Genomic DNA, 13,691 nt, shown 5'->3' on the forward strand with positions numbered 1-13,691 from the left:
GGCTGAGAGGCTGAAGGGGAGGGGGCAGGCTGAGAGGGAGGGAGGGGGCAGGCTAGGGAGAGGAGAGGGAGAGGAAGGAGAGGCAGGAAGGGGGCGGGCTGAGGGGCAGGGAGGGGGCGGGCTGAGAGGAGAGGGAGAGGAGGGAGAGGAGAGGGAGGAAGGGGGCTGCGGCAGGCTGAGAGGGAGAGGAGAGGGAGAGGAAGGAGAGGGAGGGGCAGGGAGGGGGCGGTGCAGGCTGAGAGGGAGAGGAGAGGGAGAGGAAGGGGCGGGCTGAGAGGCAGGGAGGGGGCAGAGGAGCAGGCAGGGAGGGGGCGGAGGAGCAGGCTGAGAGGGGGAGGAGAGGGAGCGGGCTGAAGGGAAGGGGGAGGAGAGGGAGAGGAAGGGGCGGAGGCAGGGAGGGGGCGGAGGAGCAGGCAGGGAAGGGGCGGAGGAGCAGGCTGAGAGGGGGAGAAGAGGGAGCGGCCGGGCTGGAAGGGGGCGGGCTGAAGGGGAGGAGGAGAAGGGAGGGAGGGGCTGAGGGCAAGGGAGAGAGGGAGGGACAGGCTGAGGGAGAGGGTGCAGCAAGGGAGCGGGGAGGAGCAGCAGCTCACCCATTAGTGAAATTTTGAGCTGTATGAATTGAAATTTTCTGGGTTCATTCAATTTCCTATTAATCTGATTTCACTTCTGATCTGCAACGTGATCAGGTATGGAAAGCTATTGAAGTTTCCCAAGCAGTCACTACTTCAACTGAAACAAACTCATCGTTTACATAACCTTCTTACGAAGCACATTCCGAACTCTTCAGGCCTGTTCTTTGTTCACAGTCCACTTAGTCTCTGTTTCAGAGGGGAATTTCAATGTATTTTGTGATGGCCTTGGCTGCATTAATGTCTTTAGTTATATTTAGCATGCCAATATGGTACAAGTTCCTTCATCAAACGGAATCTAATTATTTGTGGTCTTACTTTGGTCATACCAGAAAAGGACTGTACAGAGAAAGTAAAGCAATTTGCCTTTGTGGAGATTCCTCGGGAGCTTTGTTTGCTAGTGGGGATATCAAATTCTGTTGTCCGTTCTCTGTATTTTGTTCCATCCGTCATGCACCGATTTAATGCACTGTTGCTAGCAGGCCAGCTTAGGTATAATATTGCTAAGGATATGCCTCAATGTGCTTCCATCCCAGCATCACTGGTAAGGCCACTCCAGATCAAGAACATGTGCATATACTTCTAAGGGAGGCATCTTACTAAAGTGTTTCCTCCTTTGTGCTCATGGAAAGGTGATGGAGGCTCTCACAACCTTAAGGTGCTTGGAGGGTTTTTCATTTGAAGGATTGGAGCTGCTAGGTGACTCTTATTTAAAGTATGCTGTTAGCCGATATCTATTTCTTGTGTATGAAAACAAGCATGAGGGCCAGCTTTCGGCTAGGCGCAGTCGAGCCATTTGCAATGTAACGTTGCATCGTTTAGCTGCAGCTCACCAGTTGCCTGTATGTATTTTTACATTCAAGCTGTTAAATCAAATAACCCTATTGTTTGTCGTGTGAACTAGCAAGCTATGCATATTTCTTGTAATTTTAATGATTCTTCTGAAAGTCTAATGATGATTTGAAAGCTATGGTTTTAACTTCCAATTTTTTATAGCAATTTATCAGTTTTTTCTTTTTTTAATTATAATGATACTATGTGACATAGAGTATGATAGAATGGCAAGAGAACTGGATCAAACCAATTTACAAGGGGGGTGACCGCGATCAATTATCAAACTATAGAACCATTATGGTATGTTCCACTCTAGCCAAGCTAAATGTTCCACTCTAGCCAAGCTATATAGTACAATAGTAGAGGCAAAGTTGAGTATTTGGGCAGAAAAGGAAAAGAAGAGGGCGGTGGGACAAGCGGGTTTCAGGCCCAAATACTCTACAGTGGATCACCTAGTCACCCTCCAAGTTTTGATGGAGGAAAGCTGCCTCAAGGGGAAGCCACTCTTTTGTTGTTTTATTGACTTTAAAAAGGCATTTGATACAGTGCCCAGAGACGTGCTATGGGAGAGAATGCAATGCATAGAAGTGCCCGAGGAGATAAGGTTCGCTGTCTTTAGACTTTATGAGAAAGTAAAATGCCAGCTGAAATGTAAGGATGGGATGTCACAAGAATTCTACAGTAATATGGGGGTCAAACAAGGATGCCCACTCTCACCCACCTTGTTTGGTTTGTGCATTGATAGACTTGAGGAATTGGTGCACAAAGAAGCATGTAAAAGAGAATTGTCCAGTCTTAACCTAGCAGGTTTTGAGATTGGTTGCTTCTTTATGCAGATGATGTGGTTGTTTTCACTGATAGTGAGAGCAAGATGCAACAAATGATGGATATACTCAGCATATTCTGTTCGGAAAGTGGGCTGGCTGTTAATGTTACCAAAACTAAACTCATGACAGTCAAAACTATATAGCCAAGCAACCCCCCCTCAATCTCATACATGGGTCAACCAGTTGATACAGTGCACTCATTCAAATACCTAGGCATTGAAATTCCAGCCAATAATAAATGGAGCGGCTGTGTGCAATGGAGACTTGATGCAGGATGGGGAAAGTATTACCAATTTGAAAATGACTGCAGTAATAGCAATACAAGAAGATGGCATGTACGAAACATGATTTTTGGGGCATATGTGATACAGACAGTGCTCTATGGAGTAGAGGTGTGGGGTGGGAGTATATCATCCTCGAAATGGAATGATTTGGAAAAAATGCAGAAATATTTTATTAGGAGACACCTTGGCATCAAGGCTACTACACCCTACTCTCTGCTACTTCTAGAGACAGGATGCTTACCCATAGAGTTACATGCTTTAAAGAAGGTACTCAGATACATTACAAAGGTCAAAGGCATGGATGCTGAAAGGCTGTCAAAGAGGGCATGGGGAGAAAGTCAAAAGCCCCAAAAGACAAACAAGAGCAAGATTTTGGCATCTCAATGGGCACTAGATCTGAGAAATTGGTTCAAGAAGTGGGAGGTAGAGGAGTACTTGAACTACTCACCAGAGAAGGTAGATGAAGATGCTTTTCATCGTAACCTGCTGAATGCACTACACAGGAAATGGCAAACAGCTAAAAATATAGATAAGTTCGAGTACTACTGCACATTTATCAACCCCCAATATTGGCCCACTTATACGGCAGAGGAGTCAGCCACGCAGAAGTACATTTGCACACCTATGGCAATGCATAAGTGGAGGGCTTTGGCCTCCACTTCGCACCCGATCACACCAGCTGCAAATTGAAATAGGAGGATGGAAAGACATACCAAGAGAGCAGAATATGCCAACTATGCGACCAGGGTATGCCAGAAACGTAAGAACACATGGTAATGATATGCCCTTACTATGCACACATTAGGAAAAATTTCAGCTCTCTTCTTGAGGGACATAACAGACTGGCTGATTTGCTACATAAGGGGTCACCCTCAGCTTTAGGAACATTTGTATCTAAGCTTTTCAAGCACAGAAACTCACCTAGACATAAAGGTAGTTTCTCTTATTACCCTCCCCTTTGAGGGAGGAGTCTTTATGTATGTAAGGTTTTGTATTGTTTCAGGTCCCATAGGCCGATTTTTTGTCTTCAGAGGACGATAATATATTCTTCTTCTTCTTCTTCTTCTCTTAGTCTCTCAGCCCATCTGTCCTCCTATGGAGATGCTATACCCCTTCCCATGTGCAGCTCTTATGTAATGGTTACTTTGTTGGTGCCATAGATCACTTTGGTCTTCCACAGACTTTAATAGTTTGTAGGCAGAGTAAGTATGCATGTGTGCGGGGGGGTCGGACAAGGTTCAAGTGGGACCACTCCACATCGGATCACATCTTCACTCTAAGATCTATTATTGATGAGGGAAGAATGCTGCTTTGTAAACTTTTGCAAGGCATTTGACTTATTTGGGAAGTCATGGGACTGTATGAGAGGGTCACATGCAGAGTAGGTAATGCACATGACATGTCTAAGGAGGTGAGTAGCACCATTGGTGTGAAGTAGGGATGCCCATTGTCTCCCACTCTCTTTGGTCTTTACATTGATAAGTTGGTGTGGACACACTGCAATGGTTTTCCACTTGCTAAGACTTTGCTCTATATCCTACTCTATGCAGATGATGTTGTCATGAGATCTTAGATAGAACAACAGGTCTACAGAGCCATCTGGTGGCCTTACATGCATTTTATGATACTTGGGACATGAAGTCCACGATTATGATCTTCGAACTAGTAATGCCCATCTCCGGCACGACTAAGTCACCTTTATGGGACACAGGTCCATATTGTCATATAGTATGTGTACCTAGGGTGCACTTTGACAAGTTCTTGGTTCAGCATGAAACCAATGGCTCGGGTTTAGGCTAGCCAGAGGACATGCGACGCAAAATCATACTTCTCTTAAGAAATAAAGAGAAATCTTTAAGATTCGGTCAAAAGTTGACCTAGAACAAGTTTTATTTTCCTTTGTGTTGCATTGGTCAAATACAGTATGGGGGACGCCCCCAAGAGACTAGGATTAGTCTAAGAACAAGAATGCATGCATTAGCTAACCTTTACTAGGTTAAAGTGTGTTGGATATTGTGGCCGGACCATGGAGAATGCAAAAAGGCCTTTGTTTTTAAGGGCAAATGCCAAAAAAACAGGTCCCACATGAGAAATGGAGTGCCCAGTTTTGGGAAGAAAGCACGTGGCAAGGGGGTGAGTGGCTTAAAACAGGGCCCACAAGGCTAAAAGTAAGGAAATTGCATGTTTGAGAAGAAATTTATTGCGATCTAGAGAAAAGCACCTATTGTTGACAAGAAAAGTAGGCCCATATTTTAGAAAGCACATGCTTTCCAGTTGGCTGGCCTAGTCTATAAAAGAAGGGCCTCTAGGCTCCCAGTTATATGGAGAATCCAAGTTGTATTAGCTTCATGCTCCACCGTGAGCCACTTGTAAAGAGTTTCTGTTACAATACAAGACACTCCCAAGCAGTCACTTGTCGACCATGTGTCCACCACATGTCAACCATATGTCGCCATCTGTTGACCACATGTCGGACATATGTCGACCACATGTTGACCCAAGGAGTAGCACACCACAAGGCGATCTCATGTTGAGCGGCACACATGGAGTAGTCCAAAACATTAATAGAGAAAGGACAAAGGGTGTTGTTAAGGTGGTCCAACTCACTACACAAAGCCACTATAATAGATGCACATGAAGCACTCAGATGCATTAGGAGTTCATATGGTATTTACATAGCGCCGACTAGAAGAGGGAGGGGAGTCAGGAAGTTGCCGAAGCCAACAAGAGAAGCCAACAAGAGATTGAGCGGCGCAATGGCTAATGGAGATAGAAGGACCATCAATAAGGAGGAAGGGAGGAGATTCTTAGCAAGCAGAGGGACCCACCATGGCATAGCGGATGAGGACAAAGGAGAAGGAGAGAGCACTATGGGATGCATTCGGCATTTGTAAGAGAGTGAGAGAGAAGAGCGTGAGGAGAGATAGAGGCTGGAGCTTAGAGCTCGCTCGAGAGGAGAGTGTGAGGAGAGATAGAAGCTTGAGCTACAAGCTCGCCCGTTGTAGCTTTGTGTCCATTATGGGTACGGACTTCTGTACTTTGGCAGACATGGCCACCTCTTGTGATTTGTGGCTTGTGACTTCTGTTGTCCATATCAATGACTCGTGTACTTTGGCTGACCTAGTCACCCTCTTCAGGTTATTGCTTTATGACACTCACATGAGGATGCCTTGGTTTTTAATGTCCAAGTGGGAGAAAAGCTGTCTAGATTACAAACAATGTTCTACTAGAGGAGGTTTTTCAGCCTACTAGGGACATTGGTTACATGGAGCATGGCTCGGATTCTCAGTAGTACCCAAACCTTGACCCACTTCTCTTGGCCTTGGGTTCGAGGAGGTGGTGGCTCTATGGTGGAATCCCCATTAAATCTTTGCAGTGGGACCCCCGGGAGGAGTGGGATCTAGATGCACACAAGCTTTGGATAGTTCCGAAGTCCAAATTTCACACACATTGGCCAATATTGTGACAGATATAGCAGCTGCTCCTGCGAGCCTCCCCTCCCCTCCCGCAACCTCTACCTCCCCCTAGCTCCTCCTCGCCTCGACCACCCCCACCCCCCCGCCTCTCCGCCCTCACCCCCCCCCTCACCCGCCGCCTCACCTCGCTGCTGCCGCCGCGCCCCCTCGCCCTCCGCTCTCACCCCCTCGCCCCCCTCCGCTCTCACCCCTCGCCTCTCAGCCTCACCCCTCACCTCTCCGCTCCCTCACCCCCTCGCCCCTTCGCCTCACCCCGTCTCACGCCGCCCCCCCCTCGCTACGCCTCACCCCCCCCCCTCGCCGCTTCACCTCACCCCCCCGCCCCCTCGCTTCACCCGCCCCGCCGCCCCACTCCGCTCCTCCCCCGCCCCCCCGCTTCACCCCCCCGCCCCCTCGCTACACCGCCCCCGCCCCTCCCGCCCTTCCGCCCTTCCGCTCCGCCCCCGCCCCTTCCACCCCGCCCTTCCGCCCCCGCCCCTCCCGCCCTTCCGCTCCGCCCCGCCCCTTCCGCCCTGCCCTTCCACCCCGCCCCCTCCCGTCCCTCCCGCCTCCTCACCTCACCCACTCTCCGTCCTCACCCCCACACCCCGCGCCACCTCCGTCCGCTCCCGCCTCCTCACCTCACCCACTCTCCGTCCTCACCCCCACACCCCGCGCCACCTCTGCCTCCCAGCCTCCCGCCCCCGTTTCCACCGCCCTCCGCCCTACATCCTTCCCGCTCTCCGCCTCCGCTCTCGACTGCGCCTTTGCTTCCCCCGCCCGACTCACGTCGCCCCGGCTCGCCTCACCCGTCTTCTTCACACCTAGGCTCCACCCTCCCGCATCTACCCCCCCTTTTCTGGGTGGCAGCCTCTTCTTCATCGGAAGCCTCGCAGTTTGTCTTGGCGGTATGGCGGCTCCCTGCCCGGAACCGGAGGCCCAGTCGGACCCTCCCTCTCCAGATGCCTACCCCGTCATCCTGACAGAGCAACAATCGTCTCGGGTTCAGGAGGTTGCCAATGACTTTGCCCTTACCTCTGTTTATGGCAGAGTCATTGGACATTCCCCCTCCAGATCAGCCATCAGGGACTGGCTCCAGTCCACTCTCATGCTAGAGGACGGCCATATTGAGGAGGTGGCCCTTATGGGAAGGGGCATCTTCTGGCTCAAACTCTCCAATGCGAAAGCTGCGAGCAACCTGATTGCTGTTTCCCCCACGTCGGTGGATGGAAAGATTATTATGATAGTCCCGTGGTACCGTGGATTCAGCGCAGCGGATTTTGATGCTCGGTTCCGTATACCTCGCCATCCAGTGACGCTAGTTTTTCCAGGTCTTGCTGTTGAGCTGCGGCCGATTTTCAGGGACCTGGGCTCCCACTTTGGCTGGGTTATGCACGACACTTTCGCCGACGCGGTGACTACGGCAGGAGCCCCCTGAGTCCGTGTGGCCGTGGCGGATCCTGCGACTCTCCCTACAGTGATCGAGATCGTGACAGATGCCGGCAACATCACCCAGAGCATGGTAGTCACCGGACAGCCAGGCCAGTGCCTGAGGTGTCACGGCTTTGGGCACTTGGCGGCTGTTTGTCCATGATTCGCCAGCTCTTCTCGGCCTCCCCCGCCCCCTCCCCCCCCCTTCGGGCAGCCACATCAAGAGGAGCACAGGCAGCCGGGAGTCCGGTCCAGAGTTAGTTGGCGGTTGGTGGACTGAGGTTAGAAGGAAAAGAGGAAAGAACAAGAAGATTTCTGATAAAGGCAAGGAGACAGAGGTTACCCAACCTGCAGCAGCACCTCAGAGACCTGACAGGCAGCCGCCCCAGGGACCTGGGAGAGCTTCTTCTTCGACAGTAGCCCGCCCTTCACAGCCTCAGGTCCCCCTCTCTTCCGCTTCCCAGCCCCTTTCCACTCAGTCCCAGCCCCTTCCCCAGTTGCACCCCCCTTCTCCCGACCCGCAGCTTCAGCCCCCGCCTCCTCCTCCTCAGTCTCCTCCTCCTCCTTCTCAGCCCCAGTTCCAGATGCATCCCCATCCCCCCCCCCCCCCGCCTCTCTCAACTCTCCTGCTGAGTTAGCTGCACCGACGGCTCCTCAGCCGAGGGCAGCCCCCGCTCCCCCTCCTCCACCTCCTCCGCTAGTCGCCTCCGTGGAGTCTGAGTCGCCTACCCCCCAGCCTCCTCCCCCTCCCCCTCCACTAGCAGGACACCCTGAGTCTACACCACCACTGGAGCATGCTTCCCTGTCCGCTAGCCCCTCAGTGGCAGACTCTGGTGGGCCTCAGCTTCAGGAGAGAGAGCTTCCTCGCGACTTTTACAGATCTGGCCCCTGGGACTACTTGGATGTGGCCGACCTCGGGACCTTCCCTGCTTGTCTCGACATCAATATCTTCCTGCTCCGCAAAGGGGCGGATGGGAAGATAGCCGCCTTGGCTCCTAGGGATGGCCCTAGCTTTGCTTTCACGTTCCTCAGCGACGGCACCGAGACTTGGACAGACGACTCGGTCTGGGAGGCTCTCAGAGAGCAGATGCACGCTCAGGTTTGCTCCTGGATAGGCCCGTCCGGTGGGCAGCTTCTCGAGACTCAGTGGTCCGAGGGTGACGTGCGCCTGCGGTGGCGTTGCGCCGCCAAACGCTTCAGACTGATTGTGATCCTCAGGCCCCCCCTGTCATGGCCCCTCCCCCAGGATGTCAGAGCCTGGACCCCTCAGAAACTCCGAGCCTTCTACGGGATGACTACTTCAGAGATCTCGAGCTGGCTCGAGAAAGCATTTGCTCATGGCACCAAAGGCCTCTCGCCTTTGCTGAAGGTGTTGAAGAATGGGCAGGACGACCCCGCCTCCCCCTCCAAACCTTCTCATAAGCGTCAGCGCCTCCACTCCGAAATGTCAGCTTCTTCATCGACTTCGACCGCGAGCAGACAGTTGTTCGCAGCCCCCAGTCCTCACCATGAGCCTACACCTTGTATCCTGGAATGTGAACGGGTTTCATTGTTCTGGCACCCGTGGTCCTAGGAAGCTCATTTTGAGACAAGAACTTCAGCCAGCAGTGATTGGTCGTTTGGATGTACTTCTGCTCCAGGAGCACAAGCTTTCTGCGGCTCACTCCCGTAGCTGCGGGAAGATTCTCCCTGGACGTTCTCACACTTATTGGGAGCCCTCGATCGGCGCACAGGGGAGGAGTGGAGGTGTCTATACTTCCGTGTACGAGCAGCTAGCCCAGGGAGTTTTCGGTCATGGCACGTTGATCCCAGGCCGTGCCCTATGGGTAGGCCTAGAATTGGAGGGTTCCAGAATAGGAATCCTCAACATTTATGCTCCCACAGACCTCCGTTGCAGAGCCACCTTCTGGAGGACACTTACAGGGATTCTCCCAGACATGGATTCCTGGATTGTTGGAGGTGACTTTAATAATCTGGAGACCTTGGAGGACCAGCAGGGCAGAGGACCGGAGTTTACAGGTATGTCTCAGGCAGAGCAGTCCCCTTGGGACTCATTTATCTTCGCGACAGGAGGTAGGGACAGTTGGAGAGACCCGTCCTTCCGTCGTCGGCATGGGAGCTTGGACTTCTCGTGGGGCTTCCGCAGGGAAGGAGGCAGACTCCTGGAGAGGCTGGATAGATTTTATGTCAGTGATTGGGCCATCAGCAGAGGCGGTCAGGCGGGTATAGTTCCAGGGATGACACTTTCCGACCATGCGCCTGTGCTCTTATCATTAGACTCGGCAGTTCAGGCCCTTCCCCCCCGTTCATGCCGGATTCCCGACTCCATTTTCTCGAGGGAGGACGTGCGCAGCAGTATATGCAGTCCTATGGGACAGAGATTGGGGCGAGTGCGTGGATCTGGTTGATTCGGTGGCGCAGGCTTTGCAGGAGTCCAGCCAGATTTGCCAGCTCGCAGCCCTACAGGCTCGACAGGAGTGGTGGGGCAGAGAGAGAGCTCTTCGGAGGGACCTCGCCTCCATTCAGCGACTCCAGCAGGCAGCCCCGGGCTCGGAGGAGCTTCGGATCCAGGTCCTTCGAGCCAGAGCCCTTCTTGAGGAGACCCTCCAGCGCCGTTCAAAGTTTTCCTATCACGCCTCTCTCCTCTTCTGGGCTCGGAAGGGTGACCGGATGTGCAGGGAGTTCTTCAGGACGCATGGCCAGAGAGCAGCAGGTGATCAGCTTCGGAGTCTCAGGACAGCGGAGGGGCACATCGTTACGGATCCGGGTGAGGTCTTGGGGTTGGCTACCGACTTCTACAGGACTCTTTTTCAGCAGGAGCTGCTTGCCCCCCTCGCACTCGACGCTCCCGTGAGGAGGTGTGGAGGCACATTCCATCCCTGGTCCAGCCTAGCATGCAGGCGACGTTGTTGGCACCGTTCACTACGGACGAGATGTTGGAGGCCTTGATGGCCATCGACGGGCAGAAATGCCCGGGCTATCCCGGGCATTCTTCACCTCCTTCTGGGATCAGATCCATCAGCCCCTCCTAGCAGCTCTTCAGAGGATTTTCAGCAACGGTTATATGCCAAAGAGCCTCTCCTTGGGACTGATTTGCCTCATCCCGAAGGGAGGAGATAGACAGGAGATCCGTCAGTGGCGCCCGATCACCCTCCTTACCACTGCCTACAAAATCCTTGCCAAGATGATCAGCGCCAGAGTTCGGCCTCTACTTCCAAACCTCATTCATGACACTCAGACAGGCTTTGTCCAGGATCGCAGTATCCTGGATAATGTCTTCACCTTCTCAGAGGCGGCGGAGTGGGCTCAGCACAGTGGGTCACACCTAGCCATCCTACTTCTCGACTTTGAGAAGGCCTACGATCGAGTGGACTGGTCCTTTCTGGAGGGGACTCTGGAGCGACTAGGTTTCCCAGCAGGATGGATTCAGGGTATTCAGCGTTGTACAGGACAGCTTCTAGCAGGGTCATCATTGGCGGCAGGATGGGTGAGCGTTTTCGTCTGGAGAGATCAGTGCGTCAGGGCTGCCCCCTTGCTCCTTACCTGTTTCTCTTCTTCGCTGAGGCTATGACATACTACGTTCGGGCGAGGTCTTCTGGGATCAGGGGTGTTCGCCTTCCACTCCGGGAGGACACGGAGCTCCTGGACTCGGAGTACGCGGATGACACAGCACTGTATGTCCAGGATGATGAGATGATGCTGGAGAGGGTGAGGATGGCCCTAGAGGTCTTCTGTTCAGCTGCCGGTGCGAAAATCAACTGGAACAAATCAGTTGGTTTTCTCACAGACCCTGGGGCGTGCTCTCAGTGGGGGAGGTTTTTGGGCTTCAAGTGGATCCCGCGGGGACAGACAGCTAGAGATCTCGGTTTTCAGGTCGGCCTGGATATCACGCCAGCTCAGCAGTTTCTCCCGGTGCTAGATTCCATCCGACGGAAGCTGGCTTTCTGGAGCACTGCTAAGCTCTCCCTTGTAGGTCGTGCCCTGGTAGTCAACCAGGTCCTAGCCACGGCTTGGTATGTGGCTTCCTGTTGGTGTTTCTCGAGATCCAGAGTGGCACAGCTTAGGAGGTTGGTTCGGAACTTCCTATGGTCCGGGGAGGATGGCCTCAGAGATACCAGAGCCAGGGTTGCTTGGCAGACAGTCATTCTTCCGCAGGCTGAGGGTGGCCTGGGGGTCATCGATCTAGAGCTTCAGAGTCAGGCCCTGTTAGGCAAGCTAGTTATCCGCGGTTTCACCCCGGGGGGGCAAACGTGGAAGATGTTACTTCAGCAGGGGGTCGGTTCTTGTGTCCCGTGCCGAGGTGGAGAGTGGCTACCGTCCCTCAGGTGGATCTTCACTTCTGCCCCGCAAACTCAGCCCCGCTCCCCACTCGTTCGTAGCCTCCTCATGGTTTGGAGGCGGCTCCGCCTCAGTCTCATTCAGTCCCCTCCTAGCTGTCAGGAGGAGATTCGCCAGCCGCTTATCTGGAACGATCACGTCAGAGATGCCGAGGGCCTTCAATTGGGGGAGAGATCACACATCAGGTGGGACGGCTGGATGCGGGGGCCAGCTCGGTCCCTTGGAGTTTGGAGGGACATGTACAGACATTTGGAGACGGCTGATCTTGCAGACGCAGCTGGAGGTGCCCGTGGAGCCCAGGCGAGATGTACGGAGATCGACGGCGCGATTCTAGCTGATTGGTTGGTTCCACCTGAGCTTCAGATCCTCATGCCTGGTGATGACCGTTGGCTGGGACAGTTCACCCCCCGTGGCATCCCACTGGTGGTCGCAGGGTGGATGGACGACTCCTCTGTTTCCTTCTTCGCGGTTATGGGGGATGGACGACTCAGGAGAGAGGATGTGCTCATCGACCCCCTACTCCCATGGTAGAGGGTTCGGGTCGTAGGCCTCGTGGGGAAGGTTTGGCGGACCGATCCTAGCATAGAGCAGGATCAGCTTCAGCTTTGGCGACTTTGGCTCTGGGAGGGGCGGGCCTTGTCAGAGCTTGATTGGGACCCAGGAGAGTGGAGATGGCCAGAGATTGTGACAGGTCAGGGGCCGACCTCTTTCTTTGCCTACAGCACGACATTGGGCACGCGAGTTCTCGGGAGGATGCAGAGCCGCCCTCCCACCCAGCGGCCCAGTTGGTATGCACAGGGTATTTCCAGGTTCTTTTTGCAGGCCTTCTGGAAGGCCTTGTGGGAGAGCTGGCGGCCGCGGAAGATCTCCTACTTCCTGTGGCTTCTTGCCCACAAAGGTCTTCCAGTGGGGAGCTGGTTGCGGCAGATAGGCCAGGACGGACGTTGTCAGATTTGTCATGAGGACGAGGAGTCACCAAAACATTGCCTATGGAGTTGCACTCGCGCCCAGGAAGTGTGGAGGTGGACTTTCGGGATCCTTACTCGCGCAGTACCGGAGCTAGGATTGATCACTTGGGGCGCGTTCTGCTGGTGCAGCACCGCACCTGGTTTTCATCACTTATTCGAGGCATGTCAGCAGGACCCCACATTCCTTATCACACAGGGGACGTGGGGGCCGCTCGAGAGCATCCTGCAGCACCTGGCAGAGGCTGGCACAGGAGCTCAGGAGAGGCAGCCAGTCTGGGAGATTATTAGCAGCATCGCAGGATGGCACATTTGGACCTCGCGCTGCGCGCAGATCCTCGGTGGCACCTCCTTATCGACTGCCCAAATCATGACTGACATCTGGAGTGAGATTATACACACCCTCAGAGGCCAGTGGGACCAGATACAGGGGGACTCCCGGGCCGGTCGGGAGAAGCGGAGACGTTTCCTCCGGGTTTGGGACACACAGGGCCTCTTCTTCGAGCAGGCTTCGCAGGGCCTTCAGTGGCGCTACTCACCACCTCTCTGGCTGTGCATTCACACTCGCCTTATCCCTCCGTGAGAGAGAGCTTTACTTTTGTTACCTTTTTGGGCTGCGTCCGATTTGTGAACGCAGCCCGTCAGCTGCAATGCTGACCTCTTGTATCTTGTTTTCGAAGTAATATAATTAGCACTGTTTTTTCGGCAAAAAAAAAAAAATATTGTGACAGATATTGCACACACTTTGATGGCCATCTAGGTGAACATGCAAGGGTCTTCTTGAGTGGCTTCTACCAACAAGATTGTTTTTCTTGGAGTGTGGAGTGGCTCCCCATTTTTCTTGAAGTCCTTTGTAGGATTGAGGTGCAATTTCAGCCTCAACCTTGGATTTTTTCTAGCTCTCTTGGATGAGCGCTGTTATTTACCA

General features: G+C 53.5%; 1 pseudogene; it reads left to right on the top strand.

Annotated features, from left to right (window-relative positions):
• LOC147901493 (endoribonuclease Dicer homolog 3a-like) overlaps window positions 1-13,691 on the top strand; it is a 114,191-nt pseudogene that overhangs the window by 73,824 nt on the left and 26,676 nt on the right.

Source organism: Dipteris shenzhenensis, chromosome 5 (assembly GCF_047967505.1).
Source record: "Dipteris shenzhenensis isolate YYH24624 ecotype China chromosome 5, Dip_SZ_1.0, whole genome shotgun sequence".
NCBI classification, from domain to species: domain Eukaryota; kingdom Viridiplantae; phylum Streptophyta; class Polypodiopsida; order Gleicheniales; family Dipteridaceae; genus Dipteris; species Dipteris shenzhenensis.